Genomic DNA, 13,413 nt, shown 5'->3' with positions numbered 1-13,413 from the left:
TTTAAATCATGAATCTGATGTGTTCTCTTTTTTTAAGAAATTTCATATAATGGTTAAAAATCAATTTTTTAGCAACTTATCTATTCTTCGATCGGATTCGGGAGGGGAGTACATGTCAAATAATTTTCAAAGCTACTTGAAACAAAATGAAATTTGTCATCAAAGATCTTGTCTTAGAACTCCACAACAAAATGGGTTAGTGGAAAGAAAGAATAGACATATAATAGAAACCACTAGGACTCTTTTCATTTCAAGGGACATTCCAAAAAGTTTTTGGGCCGAAGCCTTTTTAACCTCAACTTACTTAATAAATAGAACTCCTTCGTCTTCGTTACAAAATGTTTTTCCATTTAAAAAACTTTTTAAAATGACTCATGATTTTAAAAGACTAAGAATCTTTGGTTGTAAGTGTTATGTACTTACTCATAAAAATGATAAATTATCTTTAAAAGCCATTGAATGTGTTTTCTTGGGTTATGGTGAAAAATTCAAAAGGCAACCGATGTTTTGATTCAATAAATAACAAGCTCTATGTTTCAAAAGATGTCATTTTCTTGAAAATGAAAATGGGTTTGATAGCAAATGACCTAAAAAAGAAATTGATTACTCATTTCTATTTAATCTATTACCAAGACATGACGAGTCTAACTCTATTGAGGTGTTTGATTCTTTTGACAATAACTCTAGTATTGATCATCCGATTATTGATGAAGTTAGTCATCAACATGAAAGTTTAAATTAAAATGTATCAAATGATAATGTGTATACTAGACGGGGGAAAGGTAATCACCTATGTGGCCTTGACAAGTTCTCTCAAAACATACTTTTAGAAGAGTCTCAACTTAGGAGATCAATCGAATCTCTAGTGCTCCAAGTAGATTTATATCATATGACTAATTTTCTCCAAGCTTTAAACATGTTTAATAACTCTCCATTCTTATTATGAACCATCTCATTATAATGATACCAAACAATACCCTCATTGGAACAAAGCAATGAAAATAGAACTTAATGCTCTTAGAAAAGTCAACACATGGGAAATAGTTGATCCTCCTTTAGGCAAGAAACCTATAGGATGTAGATGGGTGTTTAAAGTCAAAACCAAAAGTGACGGATTATTGAAAAGATATAAAGTAAGGTTAGTCGCCAAAGGGTATGCCCAAGAATATGGAATAGATTATGAGGAAACCTTTGCTCTTGTCACAAGAATCACTAGTGTTCGAACTCTCATTGCCATTGCCTCTATTAAAAAATGGCCTATTTTTCAACTAGATATTAAAAATGTCTTTTTAAATGGAGAACTTGGTGAGGAAGTTTACATGGAACGCCCTACAACAAACAATAACAACAACTACGCCTTCATCCGAAAACAATTGGGGTCGGTGATATGAACCAACAAAGAAAATCATTCTGGGTCTTCCACATGAATCCTTCTCTTCCAATCATTTCTATCCAATGCCATGTCCTCGGTGTGGTTCAAAGCATTCATATCCTTTCCTATCATCTTCATCCAAGTCTTCCTAGGCCTACCCCGACCTCTTTTAACTAATATAATTTCCCATTTCTCCATCCTTCTAACTGGAGCATCATTAGACCTTCGTCGAATATGTCCAAACCACCGTAAACGATTCTCTCTCATCTTATTTTCAATGGGTGCAACGCCTACCTTCTTACGTATCTCCTCGTTTCGAATCTTATCTTTTATTGTATTTCCACACATCCATCTAAGCATACGCATCTCAGCTACACTCATTTTTTGAATATGATGTCTCTTGGCAGCCCAACATTCCGTACCATATAGTAAAGCGGGCCTAATAGTCGTCCTATAAAACTTTCCCTTCAACCGCAATGGCATTCTACGATCACACAACACTCCAGTTGCACTTTTTCATTTCATCCACCCAATCTTTATTCTATGATTTACATCTCGATCAATTTCTCCATACTTTTGAATGATAGATCCCAAATATTTGAAACAATCATCCACTGGTATTTCTTGCTCACTAAGCTTCACTACACTCCCATCACTACTTTGTTGCTTACTAAACCGACATTCCATATATTCTATCTTACTCTTACTCAACTTAAAACCTCTTGCTTCCAATGTCTGTCTCCATAATTCTAACTTAGCATTAACCCAGCTCTAGACTCATCAATCAAAACAATATCATCAGCAAACAACATACACCACGGCACATTTTCTTGAATTGATCTCGTAAGCTCATCCATCACTATAGAAAATAGGAAAGGGCTTAAAGCAGATCCTTGATGTAACCCAACCGTTATAGGAAAATTGGTTGTCACCCCTCCACAAGTGCGGACATTGGTTACTAATTCATACATATCCTTAATTATACTAATGTACTTGAGAGAAACACCTTTCTTCATCATTGTCCACCAGAGAATGTCCCTAGGTACTCTATTGTATGCCTTCTCCAAATCAATAAAAACCATATGCAAATCTTTGTTCCTCTTTCTATTTCTCTCAATAAGTTGTCTAAGAAGATGTATAGCTTCCATAGTTGATCTTCCAGGCATAAAACCAAATTGATTCTCCGATATCATGACAACCTTCCTCAACTTAGACTCAATCACCCTCTCCCAAAGTTTCATAGTATGACTTATGAGTTTTATACCACGATAGTTTGTGCAATCTTGTATATCACCCTTATTCTTATATACAGGCACCAAAGTACTCTTCCTCCACTCATTAGGCATCTTATTTGTCCACCAAATCTTGTAAAAAAGATTTGTCAACCATTCTAAACCTTTTTCTCCCAAGCCTCGATAGGTATACCATCTGGGCCAACTGCCCTTCTTGATTTCATTTTCTTCAATGCCTCTGCAATTTTTTTCTTTTGAATCTTGCGCATGAAGTCAGAATTCATCTCATGAAAAGGAATGGAGAAGTCTCTAAGATTCTGAGCATGACTTCCATTAAATAGCTTATCAAAATAATCTTTTCATCTCTCCTTAATCTCCTCATCTTTGACTAAAACCCTTTGTGTTTCATCTTTGATACATCTAACCATACCCAGATCCCTCGATTTCCTATCTCTTATCTTTTTAAGCCTATAAATATCCTTCTCGCCCTCTTTGGTATCCAACTTGTTATAAACCTTCTTATATACCTTATTCCTCGCGTTTTGAACTACTTTTTTAGCTTCCTTCTTTGTTATCATATACTTCTCTAAATTCTCATTATCATGACTCTTACTTAGATTTCTATAACACTCTCTTTTAACCTTAATAGCTAATTTGACATCCTCGTTCCACCATGATGTATCCTCTCTCATCTTTACATGGAACGCCCTCCAGGAGTTAATTTAAATAAAAAAAATTTAAAACTTAAAAAGACCTTGTATAGTCTTAAACAAGCTCTTAAGGCTTGGTATGATAAATTTAGTAATTTTTTATTAATTTAGGATTTATCTCTTGTTATACTGACACTGTTCTCTTTGTCAAGAAAGCAGGTACCACAATTGTGATTCTTTTTCTATATGTTAATGATATGATCTTCACAGAAAATAACAAAGAAGGTGTTATTAAAATTAAATCAATTTTAAAGAAAACTTTTGATATATCTGACTTGGGATATTTGAGATACTTTTTAGGAATTGAGGTTGCCTACTTTCCCAAAGGATATAGTCTCTCTCAAATGTAACTAACTGCTTACATATGTGTCGGGTCAGGACTTTTAGATGAAAATGTGGAGACCCCAGAAGTCATAAATGCAAAATTAAGACTTAAAGATAGTGTATTGCTTGAAAATCCTACTCCATATCGTCAATTGATTGGATCTCTCACTTACCTCTCCATCACCCGACCTGATATCGCTCATGTAGTTCATGCAACAAGTGAGTTTCAACATGCCCCTACCACAGTGCACATGGAGGCAGTTATGAGGATTGTGCGATAAATTAAAAAAACCATTTCAAAAGGTTTTTTTTTATTCTCTTCATTATCTTTAGATTTAACTGCTTATACTGATGTTGACTGGGGTGGTAACCCAAATGATAGAATCTCAACTACTAGTTTTTGTATTTTTTTAAGGGATTAGTTGATCTCTTGGAGGTGTAAGAAACAACAGAAGGTCTTGTTATCTTCAACTGAAGCAGAATATCGTGTATTGACAACGACAATAATAAAGCTTGTTTGGCTTAGGTCTCCTCTTCAAGACATTGGAGTTTTCATCTCCAAATCCTCAAAGATGTGTTGTGATAACAAAAGTGCAATCTACATAGCAAGCAATCACACCTTCCATGAAAGAACCAAACACATTGAGATGGACTGCCACTATCAGTGTTGTTAAAAATGTGCCTCAAGGAGCAAAAAGTGTGCCTCGCCTTGAGGCGAGGCCTTAAGGCGTCCATATAAAGCATAAAGTTATTTAGGCTCACGCCTCGTAAGCTATGAGGCACACACCTCATGGCAAGGCACACCTCATTTTTTATAAGTGAAATGGGGGGTTAAAGCCCCCATTTAACAAAAAAAGGGGGAGGCCCTGACTGATTAGGGCCTCTCCCTCTCTCTCGTTTCTCTCTCTCTCTCTCTCTCTCTCTCTCTCTCTCTCTCTCTCTCGATCGATCGAAAAGAAGAAGGTGGTGTCACCCGCTCTTTCTCAGTATGTCTCCCTCCCTCCCTTTGTCTCTCCCTCTCTCCCTATCTCTCCCTCTCTCTTTGTGTCTCCCTCCTTCCCTCCCTCTCTCTCTCTCTTTCTCTCTCTCCATCTCTCACTCTCTCGTTGTCTCCCTTTTGACTAGTTTGAATAGTCGTTGAAGCATTTATACAATGAGAGGGGAGTTACTCCTATTTATATACATGAGAGAGAGGGAGAGAGGAGCTTTTAGAAGGCTTTAAAAGAGTTATTGGAGCTAGTCCAACGACTCTATTTATAGCCATTGGACTAGCTCCAACGGCTATTCAAACTAGACAAAACTTTGACTAGTTTGAGTCTAGTTCAATATGAACTAGACAACCTAAAATACAAAAAAATTTGTAAGAAGATGAGTTCTTGGATCACCACCAATCAAAACTTCAAATAGCTCTAACAAAAAGTGTCAAGAAAGAACACTCACAAGAACTACAAAGGTTCATACAAAATACCCCACCTAAAAATACACAGAAACCCGTAGTTGAGTGTCGATTATTATGATCGCCTCCCCAATCTACATCAGTATAAGTAATTAAATCTAAGGAGGAAGAAGCAAACAAGAAAAGTCCTCGAAAAATAAAAGTTTTAATATATCTAATAATACGTAAAACAACTCCCATATTAACAGTGGTGGGAGCATGCTGAAATTGGCTTGTTGTGTGAACGACATGCGCAATGTCAATAGTTCTCCGACAAGTTGTCTATAAGGTGTTGGATTTTCAAGTGGTTCTTTATCATCAATCTTTATTTTGATATTCACAATTTTGGGAGTGTCGGCCTGTTTTTCATCTGAGATACCAGACTTGTCAATAATATCTAGAGCAAATTTAGATTGAGTTAGTAAATATCCTCTAGAGGAATAAGCAACTTTTATACCAAGAAAGAATTTTAAAAAACCTAAATCACTTATTTCAAAGTGTATTTTGAGAATTTTTTTAATGTTGTCAACTCTCTGTTTATCACTTTCAATGATGATCATGTCGTCTACATAGAGGAGAAGGACAATAATACCTGCATCAGAATTCTTAACAAACAAAGGTGTGTCAGGAAGACAAAATTGAAAACCAAAATCAAGCATAACTTGACTAAATTTGTCATACAAAGCTTTTGGAGCTTGTTTAAGACTATACAAAGTCTTATTTAAACGAAAAAACTTTTCTTTTAGGAATATTAATGTCAGGTGGTGATTCCATATACACTTCTTCGGCTAAGCTTTCATTGAGAAATGCATTCTTGACATCCATTTGATATATATGCTATTTCTTTGCAGATGCAAGAACTACTAAGGTCTTAACTGAGGTCTTAACTGTGGTCATTCTAGCGACTGGAGCAAAGGTCTCTTCATAGTCTATTCCATACTCTTGGAATAACCTTTGCCAACTAATCAGGCCTTAAACCTTTCAAGAGTGTTGTCACTCTTGGTTTTAACTTTATACACCCATCGACAACCTATAGAATTTTTGCCTGGTGGAATATCTTGAATAGTTCAAGTATTTTGCATTTTTAAGGCATTTAATTTCGTTGTCATTGCTTTGACCCAGTGTTATTAAAAACATGCCTCAAGGCACAAAAAGCCGCCTCGCCTAAAGGCAAGGGGCTTTATGCCTTGAGGCGTATGGGTAAAGCGTAAAAGCCCCGAGGCATGCGCCTCATACGCCTTGAGACACACACCTCGAGGTGAGGCGTGCCTCAGGATGAGGCACATATGCCTCAATAATTTTGGTCAAATGAGGGTCAAAACCCTCATTTGACCAAAAAATAGGGCTTAAACATAAAGGGGTCGGGGGCCTTTATGTTTAAGCCCCTTGTTTTTTTCTCACCCCTCTCTCTCTCTCTTCACAACAACTCTCACAACAGTCTCTCTCTCGGCTCTCACAACATTTTCTCGCTCTCTTGTGGTGGAACCCCGAAACAGGTACGCTCTCTCTCTCATTTCTAGTTTTTTCTCTTTCTCTCTCGTTCTCCTCTTCTTCTTATCTCTTCTCATTCTTAGCCCATTTACACGTCTTCCTCAAGGTAGCTTGTGCACGTAAGTCGCATGCTACCTTTATCACTCATTTCCAAATACTCATCTAGCTCTGAGTTGCTGTTATATCCTACTAGAGTCCTTACCAAAAAAAATTCTTTTCGTCCAGTCAATTGGCTATGTCAAATCTTAAGACTTTGTTGACAGTGCGCGTTTCTGTATATGATGTTTTGGTCAACATAAAAACCATGTTCAATGCACCATATTTTGTTTATATATATATGAAGAATTATCACATTCTATTATATGTTTTTCCTTGACATACTGATGCTCTTCACGTCTCTTTTCCAGTTTGTCTGTATAGGAGGGCAACTTGTTGAGCATCATCCATCCTTGTGATGACATTGACATGGGTGGGGTCATTCTTTTTTTTTGTTAAAACAAAATCGAATCAGCATAATTTTAGTTAAATCGACACTTCACTGATTTGTTGAAAATCGGCCTGAATCGGTTTTTTTTTTAATATTTTGTGATAATTATGATATATGTTTGTTATTATAAATTTTAAGTATTAAATGCACATTTTAGAATTTGATTGATCCTCTAAGAGTCATCATTCACTTCATTTCTTTAGAAGGAAAAGAAAGAATTTATACAAGGCAAGGGCGACAGCCCTAAACCTAAACAAGTTGGTTCTGATCCATAAGAAACCGGGTCTCAAACATAACCCCAAGAAAACTAATAAGTCAAAACTAATCATTTGTAGGCTTGATGTGTCATTCACCTATACGCTTTCAAACTTTACTTTGCAAAACTGTATATTTGGAAAGCTGAATTCACCAAAAAGAAATCCTTTTCTTAAGAGTTTAAGCGCCCACGCGCAAACCCGCATCTTTCGAAAAAGCGCATAACTAGAATACGTTGTAACCAAATATCTTATTTTGACATGATTTATCCTTCAAATCGTGGGTACATCATTGTGCAACTCGCACGAAATGAGATTGCCACGGATCTCTCATCTGTCTATCGCAGTATCTGTATGTTGCGCATATCCCATGATGCTGGTTTCGATAAACGGGGTAAGGGTTTCTCAACAGAACTACACCCAAACACATGCTCGTGCCCCTAATCAGGGTTATCCGAGTTGTATTGGATACGCAAACCGAAGTAGTAAAAACACTTCTCCCAAATACGTCGATTTGGGAGACTTGGTTGCGATCTCGCAACAGGAAGGACTTTCAATATTCTGCTTTGCAAAACTATGCATTTGAAAAACAGGTTCGCACTAGGAATCCCTTTTTAGAGAACTGAAGTGCATAAGTGCGACTCACATCTTTTAAAACAACGAGTGAAACGAGATATGCTCAAGGTTGCACTTATGTAAGTGCTAGTCAGCAAAAATGCGAGCTTGAGTACAATACAGTGCGACTGCAAGACGCAAGCATTCCTCATTATGTGAAACTACACATTGAGCGCGAAAATGCGTAAGTAGTGCACGACGTACAAAACTGTACCTCAGCTAAATAAATGCGTAAGCAGGTAAATGCATAAAGCAAATAGCTTGTGCACTAAAGCGCGACGGCAAAGTAAATGACAGAAAGCAGTAAATGCAAAAGTAGTAGCTTGTGCACTAAAGCGCGACGACGAAGTAAATACAAAAAGCAGTAGCCTGTGCACTAAAGCACGGTGGTAAAGTAAATGACATAATGGAAAGGACAAGGATCGCAAAACTGCATCCTTGAGTTAAAATGCGTATATATATATATATTTATTTTCATTTAAATGTTAAATGCTTAATTTAGTTTGTCTATTGTCCTTTGCGCAACTTTCCCTTACCTTGAGGGTTTCGGGGTTGCGCTTGCTTTCGTGAGTAAGTAAAAAAGGGCTCAGACCGCGGGGCGCGAGCGAAATCCGTCGTACGAGCTGCGAAAGACAAAAAGTGATTATTCTAAAATAGAAAGAAACGTCAACCCGCGTTAGGGATCGACCCAAGGAAATAAAAGAAAGGGGGGCGGGGGCGCAGCCCCTGCCCACCGGCCTATCCTGAAAAAGGAAAGGGGCAGGGGCGCTTGTCTACCAGAAAAGGAAGAGAGAAGCGAAGGGGGGGCTGCGCCCCTTCCCGCTTCTAACGGTCAACAAGGAAGGGGCACAACCCCTTCCCCGATAGCTGAAAGCAGAGGGAGCAGGGAGGCGGAGGCAGGGGCTTCACCCCTGCCTGTCGGAAATACACAGGCGGTAGGGCAAGGGTGGGCTTGGCTGTGAGCCCGACCCCGGCCGGACATAGAAGAATGAGGAGGGAGGCAGGGGCTTTGCCCCTGCCAGCCAGAAAAGCAAAGAGGCAGGGGCGAAGCCCCTGCCTGACATTAGCGAAGAGGGAGGCAAGGGGCTTCGCCCCTGCTTGCCGAAAAAATGCAGAGGTAGGGGCAAAGACCCTGCCTGACATCAACGAAGAGGGAGGCAGGGGGCTTCGCCTCTGCCTGATGGAAGTAAAAGAGGCGGCAGGGGCATCGCCCCTGCCGAAAAAAGAAGGGCAGGGGCAAAAGCTCTTGCCTATCGGAACTCAGAGGTGGTGCGCTCCTGTCGGAAACATACAGGTGGCAGGGCGTCGCCCTTGTCGGCCTGTCGAAAAATGAGAGGCAGGGACTAAAGCCCCTGCTGATCGACTAAACACAGGAGGCAAGGGGCGTTGCCCCTGTCGACCGACTAAACGCAGGCCTCCGGGGGCTTCGCCCTTGCCAACCTACCGGAAAAAGAGAAGAAGAAGACGAGGATGAAGAAGACACAGAGGGAAGGAGGGAGTAGGGGTGTACGTGGAGTTCACCGGTGCATGCAGGGGGGCCCTAGCTCCGGTGAAGGTTCCGTCGAGAGAGAGAGAGAGAGAGAGAGAGAGAGAGAGAGAGAGAGAGAGAGAGAGAGAGAGAGAGAGAGAGAGAGAGAGAGATGTCGAGGGGGGGGGAGCTCGCCGGAGCTGGAGGGTCGTACGAGGGTGAGAGGGGAGGCGCAGTCGGGGAGAGAGAAGAGGCAGGGGAGGGTTTCTGTGAATGAGGAAACCCTCCCTATTTAAAGGCACACAAGGGTGAAAACGACCCGGGTTTGGAGCTGGATTTTTTTCTTCTTTTTTTACATGGGTTTTTACAGAGGAGCCTTTAGAAGGCTCCAAAAGAGTCGTTGGAGCTCCAACGACTATTAAAACTACTCAAAACTTTGACTAGTTTGAGGCTACTTCAATATGAACTAGATAGCCTAAAATACAAAAAAATAAATAAAGAAAAAGAAAATTATAAATTATATTATATATAATTATATTTATATGTATATATACTTTTTAACAATCCCTCATTTCATTACAGGTACGGCACAACAATTCCAAAAAATGTGGGTACGGAGACACGGCTATATATATATATAGAGAGAGATAGATAGATAGAGAAAGAGAGAGAGAGAGAGCAATGGTAACATACCTGGCCCATCCTTGCCCGACCTTACGGATGTGTTCCACATGATTGATTCACTAGAAATTGACTCTTGGATCATGCATTTTGGATGAAAAAAATGGTTTTTGGAGCCTCGAAAGTTTTAAAAAATTATAGACCGTTGATTTTGGAACCTTATAAAAACCTATCCGTGCATCGGAATCAAATGATCCAAGACCCGATTCCTATGAAAACAAGCACCTGGAACACATCTGTAAGGTTTGAATTTAAAAAAAACACCAATTTTTTCGAAAAAAACATGGATGGGGTCAGGTAGATTCTCATATATATATATATATATATTAAATATCACATAAATACATAATAAATTCAAAATAAACTGAATATAATCTAAATATATGCTATATCTAAAATATATATTATATACTGAAAATATAAAGTTATAAACAGAAAATATAATTATAAATTATAAATTAAATACAAACTTGTTTGTACAGAGGGTAAAGTGGTGTGTTCGGGTGTCGAGGCATGTCGACATGGGTACGGAAGGCAAAATGGAGTGTCTGGATTCCATAGGAAAAACCTCTTCAAAAACCCAGTTTGTTGGCGGTTAGCTAGAAAAGTGGTTAGCAGCTACCACCTTCTCTCTCTCTCTCTCTCTCTCTCTCTCTCTATATATATATATATATATATATATATATATATATATATATATATATATGGGTTAATGTTTGCTACTCTCGTGGGTCCAATCCCTATTAAAAAAACAGCCATATTTTAACGTTTCTTGCAATTTTGACACTTCAGATGTGATCTACATGTTTGGGTTAGTAGAAATTGGTACTTGGTTCATGTTTTTTCTTGGATAATCCAATGGAACCTCTCCCCCCCACCCCCCACATCACTGAATGCACATTGGCTGACCTCCAGTTGGTAAAACCCTTGAGGTCTCCCCTGCCCACCGGGGAGTACACCCAGCTTCGACTTTGCGGCAAGGGACTCCACCCATGGGTTTTGAACTTGTGACGTCCTGTCAACTTAGTGACATTCACAGGTTGCTCCTACCAGATGAGTGGAACCCTTGCCGGTGCTTGGTTCATGTTATTTTAACGTGCATGTAAGATTTTTCAGGGGTTGAAAAATCAATGGCCTACAAGTACCAAAATTTTTACCCTCATAAAATTGTATTTTTACGTCGAGAAAATATGATCTAAGAGTCGACTTCTACTATTTTGACCATGTTGAACACATCCATGGGGTTAGATTTGGTCAAAACAACCTCCCATTATGAGTTCCAACCTATGTCACAGGGATTCGGCCAACCAGGTGTCGCACCCGCGTCAACGCGACGCGATGCGGGTGCGGCACCCGGTATGGTCAACCCGACCCTGGGTGCAATCAATGCACCCAGGTTCATTTATGTCCAACTTTTGGACTTGAAAAAAAAAGAGGTCCGCTGAAATGGGCATGACAGACAGAAAACCTAGGAACTGGTTTGTCAACGTGGCGAGTTTCGAGACACAACTCTTCAACTTTCTTTACTACAAGCACATGCTGTAACCAACTACCAAGGAGTCTCTTCTCCGAATTGTTTCTCTGGGTCAAGCGCAGGCTAAACCTGCGAAGGTGCTTGGTTCAACAAGAATCGATTGACAACAATGAAGAGATCGATTCCTTCTAGATGCAAGTGTGACTCGTCGAGCTTCTTCTGTCTCTTGAGTTGCTTCGTGGTCGAAGGGAAATGATCCTCATCGAATTCTGTGGAGAGGATTGCAGTCGGGAGATACCTCCATCTCTTGGACAGGATGTTGGTCCTCACCGCAATTTTGATGGGGAGTGAATAAGGCAATGCATTGATACTGCACCTGGTGGATTTCTTCATCATTCTCACCTTTTACTGAAGATCTGACACCTCTCGTAGTTGATGAGAGCTTAACTTTTCATGAAAATCTGGATGGTCTTAGAGAACAACCATACTGTACCCTGAAAATTGAAGAGAGAACAATCATTCTGTTAAAATAGAGGGTTCAGGAAGGCGAAAGAGTAATGTTGCCATGTTGGCCCATATAGATTGCAGTCCACTATACCTGCCTGCAAATATTAAATCAGATTTTGATTTCCTTCCGAGATATGCACTGGGCTGGAGGTTACGTACTAGAAAAATTAATACAAAATATCTAAAGTCAATGAGCTACCAAATTTTGGGGCAGGATGTAATGATCATGGACAATACAGCCTTTCTTCAGGGATGACCAGCTTGGTTACCATTCAAAAGTAGCTCAGTTACTTAACTAGGAGAGAAAAGAGTCGGATGGGAAACCAAGCATATATGTCCTGGCCAGGGGGAAAATGGGGTCTCGCCCCGTTTGGACCGATGTTCGTACCTTATTTGGTTCTTTTACATGTAATCAGATATCCATCAAATCCTGATATTTGTGTGATTCAATAGCAAAAAATTAAAACCATATATGCATCTAGCGGTTCTCGATTAAACTATTAAACTCGGCTCAGACCAGTAGAGCTTAATGAAGCTTTGAAACTCGATTAAGCTTGGTTAATGCAGTCTTATAATGATGAATTTTAGCATATATATAATTTTTGTTTTTTAAAATGTACTCACGATAATTGTTTTTATTTCATTAGTGTTACTGTTGTTAACTGTTAAAACTTCAAAAAATTTTATATTTTCGCCCTCCCGCACCCCCGCACCCCCGCACCCAAGTTTTTTTAAAATGCCGCATCCCCACACCCGCACCCGCACCCGTACCCATGTGACATAGGTTCCAACCAGGGAGTTCCTTACCCACGAGGGTACCAAATACTTTCCATTATATATATATATATGTATGTATGTATGTATAAAGTTAGTTTTAGTTGTAAAAAATGAGATCAGAATTGTTATGCATGCATATGTGTGTTTGTACATGTACGTATGTGTCTATGTCATAGTCACAAATATAGGCGATATTTTAAAATATAGCTTCAAATTCATAAGACGATATTAAAGACAAAATATCACAATATTTTCATAATATCAGAAATTTATGCATGTCACGATATTATGAGTTACCTTTTACTTTTTTTACTTCTTTTCTATATCTTAACTACGTTTTCACTTCTTGCTTTTATGTTTTTTACTTATTTCTTTTATTGTGTGTATATTATTATATAAACATGTTTTTTTTCTTACTTATTTCTACTATTTTTATATTTTTAAACTTTTTAAGCTCTAAGTTTTCCTGAGATTTATCAACTAAACCTGTATTATTGCGAGAAATAGTCATGCCGAGATATAGCCGAGACTGATATTTGTGACTATGGTCTATGCATGTATGAGATTATGAGGTTCTACTAAAAAG

At 38.9% G+C, this 13,413-nt stretch overlaps 1 protein-coding gene across 4 annotated transcripts in view; it reads left to right on the top strand.

Moving 5' to 3' along the window:
* The window catches only part of LOC149846167 (phospholipase D zeta 1-like), a 170,830-nt gene that overhangs the window by 88,395 nt on the left and 69,022 nt on the right, over positions 1-13,413 (top strand). The window lies entirely within an intron of this gene.

The sequence above is a fragment of the Nuphar pumila genome, chromosome 2 (genome assembly GCF_984573655.1).
Source record: "Nuphar pumila chromosome 2, dmNupPumi1.hap1.1, whole genome shotgun sequence".
Taxonomy (NCBI): Eukaryota; Viridiplantae; Streptophyta; class Magnoliopsida; order Nymphaeales; family Nymphaeaceae; genus Nuphar; species Nuphar pumila.
The sequence above is the reverse complement of the archived record's forward strand: the minus strand, read 5'-3'. Positions and strand labels throughout refer to the sequence as shown.